This window comes from Dendrobates tinctorius, unplaced genomic scaffold (genome assembly GCF_039654945.1).
Source record: "Dendrobates tinctorius isolate UK_male_01 unplaced genomic scaffold, ASM3965494v1 ptg000040l, whole genome shotgun sequence".
Classification (NCBI taxonomy): domain Eukaryota; kingdom Metazoa; phylum Chordata; class Amphibia; order Anura; family Dendrobatidae; genus Dendrobates; species Dendrobates tinctorius.
In genome coordinates this window covers 33,191,852-33,205,444 of record NW_027361708.1, presented here as the reverse complement: position 1 = coordinate 33,205,444, position 13,593 = coordinate 33,191,852, and the positions used below count along the sequence as shown (strand labels likewise).

The 13,593-nt window shown below is 45.7% G+C and overlaps 1 protein-coding gene and 1 non-coding gene across 2 annotated transcripts in view; one reads left to right on the top strand and one right to left on the bottom strand.

Annotated features, from left to right (window-relative positions):
* The window catches only part of SLC29A3 (solute carrier family 29 member 3), a 90,990-nt gene that overhangs the window by 53,426 nt on the left and 23,971 nt on the right, over positions 1-13,593 (bottom strand). The window lies entirely within an intron of this gene.
* On the top strand, positions 569-672 carry LOC141088764 (U6 spliceosomal RNA). The gene has a single exon (XR_012232056.1). It is a non-coding gene; the product is annotated as a U6 spliceosomal RNA (small nuclear RNA).

Here is a 13,593-nt window from a genome sequence, read left to right as displayed (position 1 = left end):
ATGGAAACTAAATGTACCAGTTTGTTTCTTTGTATCCTGAGTTATAATTATACACCGATTTCACAGAAGTTTGATTTAAACTGTCCACTTAGGAAGCAACACTGACTGACATTTAATTTCACATGCTGTTGTGCAAGTCAACAGATGGAAATTATTGGCAATTATCACGACACCCTCAATAAAGGAGTGGTTATGCAGGTGGGGACTACAGTCCACATCTCAGTACCAATTGATGCTTTCTGGCTGATGTTTTGGTCACTTTTGAATGTTGGTTGTGCTTTCACACTCATGGTAGCATGAGACAGACTCTGCAACCCACACAAATGGCTAAGGTAGTGCAGCTCATCCAGGATGGCACATCAATGCGAGCTGTGGCAAGAAGGTTCGTTATGTCTGTCAGCGTAGTGTCCAGAGGCTGGAGGCGCTACCAGGAGGCAGGCCAGTACACCAGGAGACTTGGAGGGGGCCGTAGGAGGGCAACAACCCAGCAGCAGGACCGCTACCTCAGCCTTTGTGCAAGGAGAAACAGGAGGAGCACTGCCAAAGCCCTGCAAGATGACCTCCAGCAGGCCACAAATCGGCAGCACATATACTAAAATTGGAACGATAGAGAAGATTAGCATGGCCCCTGCGAGGATGACACGCAAGCTCTGAAATATGGAAAAACTGGTGGCAAATGGTATCTTGGCAGCTTCACGCTTGATTTTCCTCAATTTAGGGAAATTATTTTGCGCCTTTTTTTATCAACACGCTTCTTGCGATCCTGTTGGATATTTGCCATGAAATGCTTGATTGTTCGGTGATCACGCTTCAAAAGTTTGGCAATTTCAAGACTGCTGTATCCCTCTGCAAGACATCTCACAATTTTTGACTTTTCAGAGTCCGTCAAATTTTTTTTCTGACCCATTTTGCCAAAGGAATGGAAGTTGCCTAATAATTAAGCACACCTTATATAGGGTGTTGATGTCATTAGACCACACCCCTCCTCATTACAGAGATGCAAATCACCTGATTTACATAATTGCCAGTTGGCTTTCAAGCCTATACAGCTTGGAGTAGGACAACATGTATAAAAAGGTGATGTGATCAAAATACTCATTTGCCTAATAATTCTGCACCCAGTGTAGAGGTGCTTTGCTGAGTAGACCATAGATTCATCATATGGGATCACTTTCTATGTACCAGAACAGAAGGTGGCTACCAAGAACAGCCCCAACTCTGGAGGATTTGGAGTGACCGTGCACTCATGTGCATGGACACCATCTTTTACCTTGGACAGGGAAAGAACTGCAGTTGTAGCGTGAACCGTCCTATAAACTCAGACTTCTAGACAAAACGCAATTATAATTGTGCTCCCACTGTATGTTTATGGGGCTTCTCATATTCCTGCAGCTCATTGTGTCCCAGCCGTGGAGATTGGGTCTGCTCTAGTGGAAAACACAAATGCTCCTAGTTTTGCTCTATCCCCATGTACGACGTTAGAGTTCTCAAGGTTACATTTTCTATGGATCACTATGGCTGTAGTGAACAAACTGTACATCTATATACAAGAATTGTAAAGTGGCCAGATATTTCTCTATTTTACCTTTGCTGCTCCTCGGAGTATGCTAGGCTTTTTTTTCAATCCATAAGGATTCAGACATGCAGGCATTTCAATTCAGTGCTAATTTTTTCATCTCTCTACAAGGGGGCATGCCTCACAGGGTTATTATAAGAAACCAGCCTAAATACACGCCCAGATACCTGCAAGCCACGTCCCCTTAGAAAAGAACGCAAACATTCAGCACAAAATAAAAGGGTTCATATCTCTGGAACCGTATGGCAGATAAAATAAACCCTCAGGGGAATAGTGGGAATGCAATAAGGGCAAAAACTGGCTATTTTTCATTTGGTGACCATTCCTCTATAACGGGGGGAGTCCCCAACCATCGGTCCGCGGACCAGGACTGGGCTGTTGGGGTTTTCTTGTCGATGGCCGCCGCCGCAGACCAGCACTAAGCACTGACTGTGTGTTCTGCAGCGGCTGCCGGCCCCTTAAATTTTCCGGGTGCCTGCCCTGGTGGTTCATTATCACCGGGGGCGGAGCACGCGTACGCACATAGTGTTCATCATCTGAATGCTGCGACGCACATGTGGCTACAGCCGGGAATGCGCTGATGCTGTTATGTGTCAGCGTTGTCTGTGGGCAGAAAGAGTGTTCTCTGCTCTCCTGCACGTGACCCTAGTAACGATGCAGCCACGGCCTGACTGGAGCAGTAGGGAATGAAGAGAGGTGAGTATATGTTATACTAGCTGAAGAGCCCGGTGTTGCCTGGGCATAGTAACCAACTGTGGTTAGTTATAACAAATTATAATGATTATATTGCTCATAAAAACCGTGCATCTAATCCTATCCTGTGTGATACTGACTGCTGAGCTGTGTATCTAATCCTATCCTGTGTGATAGTCTGCTGAGCCGTGTATCTAATACTATTCTGTGTGATACTGACTGCTGCGCTGTGTATCTATTCCTATCCTGTGTGATACTGTCTGCTGAGCTGTGTATCTAATCCTATCCTGTGTGATACTGTCTGCTGAGCCGTGTATCTAATACTATCCTGTGTGATACTGACTGCTGAGCCGGGTATCTATTCCTATTTTCCTTTTTATTTACCGAGGGAACTATCGCATGTAATCATGATAGCTGCATATGTCCCCCCTTCTGCGAAAGCTGATGCCGCCACTGAGGTCCTACAATCCACAGTGAGCATGATGTAGTCCCTTCACCCCCAAGCACTCCTTCTGGTTTCGGGAGACTTCAATCATGTGTCTCCAGCATCCATACTACCCAGTTGCACACAGTATGTTACCTGCCTCACTAGAGACAACAAAACATTGGACTTGTTCTTTGCCAATGTGAGAGGGGCATATGCCTCGTCAGCCCTACCGCCCCTTGGAAGATCGGATCACAACCTAGTGCACCTCCAACCCGTGTACAAGCCACTTGTACAGAGAGAACCTGCTGTCACTCGCACAGTGAGGATATGGACTGAGGAGAGTGATGATGCTATGAGAGACTGCTTTGAAACAACCACTTGGGAAGTGCTGCAAGATTCCTATGGTGATGACGTGGATGGTGTCACACACTGTATAACGGACTACATTAATTTCTGTGTAGACAACACGGTACCCACAAAAGTAGTGAGGTGCTTCTCTAACAACAAACCATGGATCAGCCCGGAATAAAGGCTCTTCTCAAAGAGAAGAAGTTGGCCTTCAGATCAGGTGACAAGGGCAGGCTGAGAGAGGTTCAGAAGGATCTGAAGTATCTAATCAGGCAGGGAAAGGCTAATTATAAGAGAAGGATTGAACTGAAATTGTCACAGAAAAGGATTCATGAAGTCTGGGAGGGTCTAAAGTCTATATCTGGGCATAGACAGACTGTCTCCAGGATGGTTGTAGATAAAGAGGGGCTTAATGAACTTAATCTATTCTTTAACAGATTTAATCACACACTGGCTGCTCCTGCCCCTGCATACCATTCACACCTCTCTGCTACAATAACCTCACCCCCTGCTGCAACTTGTCAACTGAGCCAGGGTCTGTTCTTCACAAGTACCCAGGTTGCAAAAGAACTGAATAAGATCAAAGTTTTGAAGGCTGCAGGTCCTGACAGCATCAGTGCAAGGCTAATCAAAACCTGCGGGCACCAGCTGAGTGAGATCATTACATATCTGTTCAATATGAGCCTGAGAATGGGTATAGTACCACAACTGTGGAAATTATCGTGTGGTACCAGTTCCGAAGAAACCTTATCCGAAAGACCTTAATGACTATAGACATGTAGCATTGACATCACACCTGATGAAGGTATTAGAGAGATTGGTTCTCACACATCTCCGTCCTCTAGTGAGCTCGGATATGGACCCTCTCCAGTTTGCCTACAGGCCGGGCATTGGTGTGGATGATGCCATTATCCACCTTCTAGATAGGACTCTCTCTCACCTGGAGAAACCTGGGAACACTGTGAGAATAATGTTTCTCTAGTGCTTTTAAACCATACAGCCAGGTCTACTGAGAGACAAGCTGGGCCTTGTTGGTGTGGACCTCCAACTCTCCACCTGGATCCTTAACTACCTCACGAACCGACCTCAGTTTGTAAAGGTTCGGGACAGTGTGTCAGACACGGTGATCTGCAATACAGGGGCACCTCAAGGTACAGTTCTTGCCCCTTTTCTCTTCACACTGTACACTGCGGATTTTAAGTGCAACTCATCTAGCTGCTACTTGCAGAAGTATTCTGAGGACTCTGCAATAGTAGGCCTCATCACAGGAGGAGATGAAAGAGAGTACAGAGATACTAACCAAGCTTTTGTGGAGTGGTGTCAGAGGAACCACCTTAGGATTAATTCCGGGAAGACCAAGGAATTGGTGGTGGACTTTCGCAAGGGCAAAAATCCACCAGTAGTGGTGAACATTCAGGGAAATGACATTGAGATAGTCGACACCTATAAGTACCTTGGTGTGATCCTCAATAATAAGCTTGACTGGGCCCATCACTTGGATGCAGTGTACAGGAAGGGCCACAGTAGGCTTTATCTGCTCAGAAGGCTGAGAGCCTTCGGAGTTAGAGGGGCACTCCTTGCATCCTTCTTCAACTCTGTTGTGGCATCAGTCATCTTCTTTGGGGTGGCGTGCTGGGGTAGTGGCATATCAACCAGGGACAGGAATAGGCTGGACAAACTGATTAGAAGGGCCAGCTCTGTCCTGGGATGCCCCCTTGATCCAGTTCAGGAAGTAGGCGACAGGAGGATACTGGCCACGGTGAGCTACATGGTGCAGAATGATTCCTATCCCATGCATGAGACCGTGACAAAGATGTGCAGTACTGTCAGTGACCGGCTACTTCATCCTAAATGTGAGAGGGAGCGCTATCGAAAGTCCTTCCTTCCTGCTGCAGTTAGGCTGTATAACCAGCACTGTCCAAAACGGAGAACAACCCAAACAGTGAACTGATAGATCCAAAGTTGTGACAGTCCGGTTACATTTTTTTTTTCGTATATGTACCCACCGTCAATGTAATGCCTTTATGCATCTGTATCTGTACTTGTTCCTGCTGTAATGCTCTGAATTTCCCCATGGTGGGACGATTAAAGGATTATCTTATCTTATCTATCCTGTGTGATACTGTCTGCTGAGCAGTGCATCTATTCCTATCCTGTGTGATACTGACTGCTGAGCCGTGTATCTAATCCTATCCTGTGTGATACTGACTGCTGAGCCGTGTATCTAATCCTATCCTGTGTGATACTGTCTGCTGAGCCGTGCATCTATTCCTATCCTGTGTGATACTGACTGCTGAACTGTGTATCTAATCCTATCCTGTGTGATACTGTCTGCTGAGCCGTGTATCTAATCCTATCCTGTGTGATACTGACTGCTGAGCCGTGTATCTATTCCTATCCTGTGATACTGACTGCTGAGCCGTGTATCTAATCCTATCCTGTGTGATACTGTCTGCTGAGCCGTGTATCTAATCCTATCCTGTGTGATACTGTCTGCTGAGCCGTGTATCTAATCCTATCCTGTGTGATACTGTCTGCTGAGCCGTGTATCTAATCCTATCCTGTGTGATACTGACTGCTGAGCCGTGTATCTATTCCTATCCTGTGTGATACTGCCTGCTGAGCTGTGTATCTAATCCTATCCTGTGTGATACTGACTGCTGAGCCGTGTATCTAATCCTATCCTGTGTGATACTGACTGCTGAGCCGTGTATCTAATCCTATCCTGTGTGATACTGACTGCTGAGCCATGTGTCTAATCCTCTCCTGTGTGATAATGACTGCTGAGCTGTGTATCTAATCCTATCCTGTGTGATACTGACTGCTGAGCCGTGTATCTAATCCTATCCTGTGTGATACTGACTGCTGAGCCGTGTATCTAATCCTATCCTGTGTGATACTGGGCTCCCCCTGCAGTCTGTGTCAGAGGGTGGTCTGTGTTGGCACGGTAATAAATTGTGTTATTTCCAGCTTTACAGAAGGACGATAATGTAAGGTCGTGGGCCGGGCTGGGGGGTGGTCCCTCTGTATACCGCGCAGAGACGTCACAGACAAAAGATGGAGGCAGGTTTCGGGTACAACAGATCCAAGTTTATTCCTTACCGTCCGACTGACGGCCTCAGCAGTTCACGTAATACCTTCACCGGCCTCCGTTTCCAGGCCTCGCTACCCACACCGTACTTTTCCACCAGGGTCAAACACATGTACCGTCCTTTTTCACTGAGCGATGATCCTGTCAGCACAGTCACTGTGGCCGCCTTAGGCCCGTACACCATCAGCACTTTTACTGGTCAGTTTTAGTCTTCAATATGGTATGCTTTTCCCCGGGGCCTCGTCTGTACTGCGGTAATTCATGTCAGGACCACCCCCTGACTTTCTCTCTCTTCAGTCCCCTGGTTTGGCTCTCCTCACAGCACACAAACTGTTACAGACTCTTTGTCTCTTGAGCACCTCCCGGGGACTGGAACTTTCTGGAGCGCTCCTGTCAAATGTATAACTTTCCCGGTTCCCTGTAACTCTGCCCCCCCATGACCAACGGTTTCTAAAGCCCTAAGGCCTCTTTCACACTTCCGTTTTTTACAATCAGTCACAATCCGCCAGGTTTTGAAAAAAAACGGATCCTCAAATTTTTTTTGAGGATCCGTTTTTTCCCATTGACTTGCATTAATGGCGGATTGTGACGGATTGCTGTCCGTTGCATCCGTTTTTTGTGAGGATCCGCCAAAAGTTGCTGTCCGTCACCATCCTCAAAAATTTCAAAACGGAGCTTGTAACGTTTTTTCCTCTGGCGGATCCTGCAAACACTGATTTAACCCGAATTTCTTTCTGGGTGCCGGACAAAACAAAAAAATATCTCTCTCTCTCTCTCTCTCTCTCTCTCTCTCTCTCTCTCTCTGGCCAGCGATTCCTTTAAATTTCTTCATCAGTTGAGAACGGATCCGCTTGTCCGCCTTTTTGGCGGATTATAACTGATGCAAAAAACTGAAGTGTGAAAGAGGCCTAAGCTGCTGTTAAGTCCTGAACTTACACTCCTCCCTGCCATCTAGTGGTCAACCCAAGGTACTGCACGTCACCTACACTTTCCAAGCTGTTTCCCCAATGTCATAACTGCTCTCTGTCTAAAATGTGCAAACCCTCCTTCCTACTTGCTGACAAGTCCGTCCGTCAGGTCATCTTCCCCACAATAACACCATAGAAATGATAAGAATAGGCCTCAGTTACCACAACTGTCTACAAAGAAATCTGTTGCTGATAGCAACCACTCACAGCTCATTTTTCATCTTTTAAACAGCTCTGGGACAGTGTGGCGAGTTTTGAGTGGCAACTTTTGTGTTTCGACTTTTATATGGTGAGGTTGGTGTATGTGTTGTGAAATGTGTGCTGAGGGTGGTATATGTGTTGAAGCACATGGTAGTGTGTGGCGCATTTTGTGTGTGTGTGTTCATATCCCCGTGTGTGGTGAGTATCCCATGTCAAGGCCCCACCTTAGCAACTGTACGGTATATACTCTTTGGAGCGATCGCTCTCATTCTTTCAGTCCCCCTTGTTCACATCTGGCAGCTGTCAGTTTGCCTCCAACACTTTTCCTTTCACTTTTTCCCCATTATGTAGACAGGGGCAAAATTGTTTGGTGAATTGGAACACGCGGGGTTAAAATTTCGCCTCACAACATAGCCTATGACGCTCCCGGGGTCCAGACGTGTGACTGTGCAAAATTTTGTGGCTGTCGCTGTGACGGTGCGGATGCCAATCCCGAACATACACACATTGAGCTTTATATATTAGATATTTCAGACCAACCATACTCACCCCCTCCTGGCACGGTCTCTGCACATATTCATGACTTTAATGAGCAGTACCATGTGACCGCTGAATGCAGGAACAGCTGGGGCGCCGAGACAATAGGGGAAGCAGGGGGTGCAGAGACCGTGCCAGGAGGGGGTGAGTATGACGGGGGAGGACGGGGAGCAGAGCAATAATTACCGGTCTCCGTTCCACCGCCATCATACTATATATGGGGGATTACAGCTGTGGGGCCATCATACTATATATGGGGGACTGCAAAATAGGTTGGGGACCAATGCTCTATAAGAGCAAAGAAAGTAAAGTAAATACGAGAAGAAAATATTTAGAAATGATCAAAACAGTACGGTGATATTTACAGCAGCCTGTATTCAGTCAAGTCCTAGGCTACACAGCGACTTTTTGTAGTGCTACTGCTTGATTTTAACTATTATGTGGTAGCTGAAGTCCATCCAATTGCATAAACTCAATGTACTGCATCTGTGACAAAAGAGTTAAAATCAATCAGTACCACTACAAAAAGTCAGTGTAGCCAAGGCCTAAAACACACAGACGATCTACTGACTTTGTTCCCTAGTCTTCATACTTTTAAATGACCACATGTGGCTGTCGCAAAACATGTCTGTCCGATGATCACCAATCATTATAGTACGGTAGCCTTTTATTTACTTGGTGGCATAGCAAAGTAAAAAGTCTAACCCCAGAAATTTATTTTGTATAAATCGCAATTACATGCAGTATGTAGACAATTGCCTCCATTTAGCAAACAACGTGTTTCACCCTTACAAGCTTCATCCGGTTGAAGGCAATGATCCTGATGAAGCCCGAAAGGGTGAAATGATGGGGAGAACAGCGTATTGTTCCCCTGGTCATTAGAAATGATAAAAAAGTAGGATACAATCCCTGATGGATAGACAATGGACTATAGTCCTTTTGATTTATGCTAGTTAGGTAGTTATACAATTCAAGGCTGTACCTACAGTACAGACCAAAAGTTTGGACACACCTCATTCAAAGAGTTTTCTTTATTTTCATGACTATGAAAATTGTAGATTCACTCTGAAGGCATCAAAACTATGATTTAACACATGTGGAATTATATAATTAACAAAAACGTGTGAAACAACTGAAAATACTGTATGTCTTAAATTCTAGGTTCGTCAAAGTAGCCACCTTTTGCTTTGATTACTGCCCTGTCAGGTTTAATAAGTGGGATTTCTTGCCTTATAAATGGGGTTGGGACCATCAGTTGTGTTGTGCAGAAGTCTGGTGGATACACAGCTGATAGTCCTACTAAATAAACTGCTAGAATTTGTATTATGGCAAGAAAAAAGCAGCTAAGGCTGGTTTCACACTAGCGTTTTTCTGCGCAGCGTTTGTTGCGCACATGAAACGCGTGACAAAATCGCATACTAACGCTTACAAACGCTGCTTATTATTTTCGCATAATTGTGCACAAAGTGAAAAAAACGCAGCGTGTGTATGCGTTGTTAAGCGTTTTCCAATCGTTTGCGTTTATTTTGCGCATGAAGGCACTAATCACCAGATGGAACTCCATGAAAAATTATTGCATCAGACTACACCAATTGGACAGCAGTGGGTGTGTATATGGGAATTCTTTAAATAGACCCTTTTTTCAGCTACAGTGTTCACATAGCGTGCTTTTTTAGCTTGACAACATGGATCTGCGATGGAAGACTTTTTAATTCAACTTGGATTTGGACATAAGGATGGCTCAGGCTTATGCAGTAGCTTGCCACAAACAAAGGGAGAGACAGAGAAGACGTCAGCATCGGCGTTTATGGATACATCTGATTGTTGAACTCCGTGAGAGCCGTGGAGCGTACCACACCCTTTACAGTGAGCTCCAGGCAAACCCGGAGAAATTTATGGACTATACACGGATGTCCCAACAAACCTTCATGTATTTGCTTGGACGTGTCCAAGATGCCATCCGGAGACAGGACACACATCTCCGTAATGCTATTTCTCCTGAGGAACGGCTACTGGTGACTCTACGGTATGTAATGATATTAACAAAACAATGCCTGCCTTCTTATGGTTCTGCCATGAAATCTTCCATAGCATGCATATTTCTTGGTCGGAAATGTAAAAAAATTTTTCTTTTATGTATATAAATTGACACCTTTGTTTTTTGTCTCCTTATCAGATTCCTGGCAACTGGAGAGACCCTATCTTCACTACACTTTCAGTTCCGTATCGGAATCTCCACCTTGTCGGGTATTGTTGCCGACACCTGCCGGGCTTTGTGGAACATTCTTTGTCCTGAATATATGCCCCTGCCCACCGTAGAAAAGTGGATAGAAATTTCGGACAAATTTTGGACAACTTGCAGTTTTCCAAACTGTTTAGGAGCTGTGGATGGCAAACACATCCGGATAATCAAACCCGAAAGAACTGGCTCGGAGTACTATAATTACAAGAAGTACTTCTCTACAGAACTCATGGCCAGTTCTGATGCTGACTGTAAGTTTGTGGCAGTGGACATTGGTGCTTTGGGCCGTGGGAATGACTCACAGGCCTTTAAGAACTCAGACATGGGCCGCAGGTTGTATGGAAACCGATTTAATTTCCCCATGCCACGTCCTCTTCCCCACACCGAAGCTCCACCACAGCCCTTTGTAATGGTTGGCGATGAAGCATTCCAGATGTGCCAGAACCTCCTGAAAGCATACTCCAGCCGTGACTTGGACCACGAAAAAAAAATATTTAAGAACTGTCGAGTGTATTCTTGCCACAGCAATTAATCTAAAATTGGAAACTGTTGATGAGGTGGTGAAAGGTGGATTTTGCAAGTGTCTAGACAGTGTTTACTCCAAAAAGACATCTTGTGATAAGCGCAGATAAGCGCTGATGTGCATTGAGCAATGCGATTGTCAGCGCTCCCATAGGGTTTAATATTATGTTTTTGTGCATTCTGCGCGCACACGCGCAATTTTTGGGGCGTCGGACGGAACAAAAAATGCAACATGTTGCCTCTGGCGAGACCGGGCACATACCTTGAAAAAACGCTGCGCACGCGAATCGCTGATGGACGCTGATATGCGCTAAACATTGCGCACACATGTTAAAGATAGGGGAGACGTGCGCAAGCGCATAACAGCGCACAAGGCGCAGCGCTTAAAAACACTAGTGTGAAACCAGCCTAAGTAAAGAAAAATGAGTGGCCATCATTACTTTAAGAAAGGAATGTCAGTCAGTCTGAAAAATTGGGAAAACTTTGAAAGTGTCCCCAAGTGCAGTGGCAAAAATCATCAAGCGCTACAAAGAAACTGGCTCACATGAGGACCGCCCCAGGAAAGGAAGACCAAGAGTCACCTCTGCTGCGGAGGATAAGTTCATCCGAGTCACCATCCTCAGAAATCGCAGGTTAACAGCAGCTGAGATTAGAGACCAGGTCAATGCCACACAGAGTTCTATAGCAGCAGACACATCTCTACAACAACTGTTAAGAGGAGACTTTGTGCAGCAGGCCTTCATGGTAAAATAGCTGCTAGGAAACCACTGCAAAGGACCGGCAACAAGCAGAAGAGACTTGTTTGGGCTAAAGAACACAAGGAATGGACATTAGACCAGTGGAAATCTGTGCTTTGGTCTGATGAGTCCAAATTTGAAATCTTTGGTTCCAACCACCGTGTCTTTGTGTGATGCAGAAAAGGTGAATGGATGGAATCTACATGCCTGGTTCCCATCGTGAAGCATGGAGGAGGAGGCGTGATGGTGTGGGGGTGCTTTGCTGGTGACACTGTTGGGGATTTATTCAAAATTGAAGGCATACTGAATCAGCATGGCTACCACAGCATCTTGCAGCGGCATGCTATTCCATCCGGTTTGCGTTTAGTTGGACCATCATTTATTTTTCAACAGGACAATGACCCCAAACACACCTCCAGGCTGTGTAAGGACAATTTGACCAAGAAGGAGAGTGATGGGGTGCTACGCCAGGTGACCTGGCCTCCACAGTCACCAGACCTGAACCCAATCGAGATGGTTTGGGGTGAGCTGGATCGCAGAGTGAAGGCAAAAGGGCCAACAAGTGCTAAGCATCTCTGGGAACTCCTTCAAGACTGTTGGAAGACCATTTCCGGTGACTGCTTCTTGAAGCTCATCAAGAGAATGCAAAGCAGTAATCAAAGCAAAAGGTGGCTACTGGCTACTTTGAAGAACCTAGAATATAAGACATATTTTCAGTTGTTTCACACTTTTTTGTTAAATATATAATTCCACATGTGTTAAATCATAGTTTTGATGCCTTCAGAGTGAATCTACAATTTTCATAGTCATGAAAATAAAGAAAACTCTTTGAATGAGAAGGTGTGTCCAAACTTTTGGTCTGTACTGTGTGTAGCTACAAATAGATAGATCTATCCATATGTATATTACAATTGAATGACTCAACTAGCTTAGTAATTTTACTGCTTGGGATACATTAACATAGGCAGGACCAATAAGGAACAGAACATAATTTTAACGTCCATCCTAGCATATGATTTGCTCTGGTTACTTATATTTTTAATTTAACAATTAAAAGTTATGTTTTAGTTTGGATTGGTTAAAATTGGATTTTTTGGCCTATGCTATTGGATTTAAAAAACTAATATGGGGGGGCGTGGTTTGCAGAGGACAGGAGCAGACGTGTTCTACTGAGCTCCTGATACTCTCCTAAAAAAGCTATCAGCATACTTTTCAAGTGGATTTTGAAGAAAAGCTACTAGTGAATAAAGATTTCATAAGAAAACGGCCTTCTATGGAGCAGAGAAGCAGACAGGTGAAAACTGCTGAGTCACCCACGCTGTCTGCCTGGAGGAGGTCGGCGGTTGAATGGAGGCCGGCGGTTGAATGGAGGCCCGGCACAGACTATTCAAGCGACTTCAGCGTGTAAGTCTGCTAAGACTTCCCTATCCACTGGGAAAACAGTGCACGGGCCAAAAAAGGAAGAGGTAACCACTGGACTTGCTGTTGTTGTGGAGGGCAGAAGCTCCAAGGTTGCCCGGACAAAGCTGAAGCAGAGGAACGTGGCGGGGAAGCCTATCTGAGCCTCCACATCCAGCAGCGGTAAGGCCTCTTTCACACTTCCGTTTTTTACAATCAGTCAAAATCCGCCAGGTTTTGAAAAAAACGGATCCGCAAATTTTTCTTGTGGATCCATTTTTTTCCCGACTTTCATTATTGGCGGATCTTGACGGATTGCCGTCCGTTGCATCCGTTTTTGTGCGGATCCGCCAAAATGTTGCTGTCCGTCAATATCCTCAAAGATTTCCAAACAGAGCTTGCAACGTTTTGTTGGCCGGCGGATCCGTTCACATCAGTTAACAACGGATCCGCTTGTCCGCCTTTTTGGCGGATTTTTACTGACACAAAAAACTGAAGTGTGAAAGAGGCCTAAGAGCGAGCTTACGAGGAAAGCGGTGATGTCCCCCCAGGCTGCCGGCGGGAAGAGAAGAGACCGTGGAGTTGCCGCGGCAACGAAGACGCTGGAGAGAGCGGCGGTGAAACCTGCCGGGGTGTCGCTGAAAGGATGCGGTGCGGGAAGCGGAGAAGACAGAGGAAGCAGAGCGATGACGTCTTTGGAGAAGTAGCGAGCCGCGGTCCGGCTTCATACATCCATTGCTGTCAGCGGTAAGAGAAGAGGCGACGGGTCTGTGGTGTCGGCACTACAGAAGAAGAACATGGAGGCGATGTTGCTGGGGAAGCCTGCCGAGGCATCCTCAGCCTGCTGGAGCGC